The sequence below is a fragment of the Phalaenopsis equestris genome, unplaced genomic scaffold (genome assembly GCF_001263595.1).
Source record: "Phalaenopsis equestris unplaced genomic scaffold, ASM126359v1 Scaffold204869, whole genome shotgun sequence".
NCBI classification, from domain to species: domain Eukaryota; kingdom Viridiplantae; phylum Streptophyta; class Magnoliopsida; order Asparagales; family Orchidaceae; genus Phalaenopsis; species Phalaenopsis equestris.
This window is the reverse complement of record NW_018224399.1, coordinates 18,342-20,127: the sequence shown is the minus strand read 5'-3', so window position 1 is coordinate 20,127 and position 1,786 is coordinate 18,342.

Below are 1,786 nucleotides of genomic sequence, written 5' to 3'. Positions count from 1 at the left end.
AAGCAGTGGGGCTAACCCCTCAATTAGCCAGCCAAGCTTCCCATTGGCCAATTTCTATAAAATGCCCCCCCATGGCCATGAATAGGGTGGTAAAAAAAAAATTTCAGCAAGGCCTCCCAAACTCCTCATAGAGCTTCTCTAAGAGTCCCTTAGCTCATTATAATCTATTTCCCTCTCCCAATTCCACCATAGAAATCCAATTTTAAGTTTGAATTCCTGCCCAAAACCAAAACAAACTTCAATCCGAACCTACACAGCACCAAACCTCAAACAAACTGGCTCTACACCTTCACAACAGTGAAGGAAGCCAAACCCCCATCAATTCCCCCTCTGAAATAGCCTCTACCATAGCTCTCAACCAACACCCAAAATTGGTTGTGGTTGAAATCATATATAGGCCTTACACCAGAGCCAGAGGCTTCATCCCTAAGCTCTTTGGGACCCAACTAAGGTGTGGAGAATCTCTGATTGAGGCCAAACCTCTCGGAGCAAAGGTATAACCTCACTCACTCTCTCGAGCCTTCGCGAGCTCTCCATTTATGATGGCTTGATTTCATAGTATGTTTACCATATAGATGTGTTCGTATTTTCATGACAAACAATTTAAAAAAAAATCATCAAAATCCATTAAGAAACGAGAGAGATATTAAAGTTTTAAGTTGGACGGCTCTCGGTTAAGGCCATCGGGGAAGATGAACGGATGCCGTCCATTCTCGCGTGTATTAAATGGATGGCGAAGATCAAGCCGGATAACCCTCTGGAACAATATGGCGGGCCGCGTGGCAGCTGACTCAGAAGGCGGTGTCGATTAGAAGCACGTCGCATGGCTCTTCGACGGATCCGATGATCCAGTCAGCCCGTGGTTTGAATAAATAAATAGGGGTATTTAATAAATTCACAAAATAACCCCTAAATTTCAAAAATCCATATATTTGCATAGAAAATTTATAAAAATAAAATAAAAATACCCACTTGCTTAGTAAAGAGAGAAGAAATATATGGAATTATTTTCACATTAATTTGATGCGTAAATTATTTTTAAAAAATGAATTAGTGTTAGGGGTTTTTCAATTCTCTATTCATATTGGATTATCACCTTGACCCCAATTTTTTATATATTGTAGCCTCTGTCTAAGTGCACAATTTGACTATTTTTCCAAAGATATAAGAGATCTCTAGACAGAGATCTTAATTTTCTAAGTTTTTATGCATTTTATACTCAAATAATTATAGAAAACTGTATGTGGCTTAGAAAATTCTGCAAAAATTCATGTAAGTTTCCTATGGCAAGAGTAGCTCAGGAAATAATTTTATGATTTTTAAGAATCAAAACATCAGTGTTTTGAGCAAACCCTAATTTTCCTAAAACATTTAATTTGGAGTACATAGAGATCAGAATTACTTGATTTTTGTTTTCTACTGTGGTTCATAAGTCAGAGAACTCACCATAAAAATTTTAAAGGATTTTAAGATCATTTAATATTTTTAATTGATTTTTAAAGATCACCATCAAATTTAACACTTAAATAATTTTCAAAAATCAAAATATAACTCCAAAAATTACCAAACCTAGTTTTTTGAGCTCTCTAACATCAAGGGGATTTAATAAAAATAAAATGATATTTAAAATAAAAACCTAATTTTTAATCTTTTTTTTATTATTTTAATAATTAAAAAAAATATTAAAACTTACAAAAATCATAAAGATCATAAAAATATTCTAAATCACTTCCTAAACACTTAGGAAAAATTAGAATATTTTTCTTGAATTCAAAAATAAAGATAT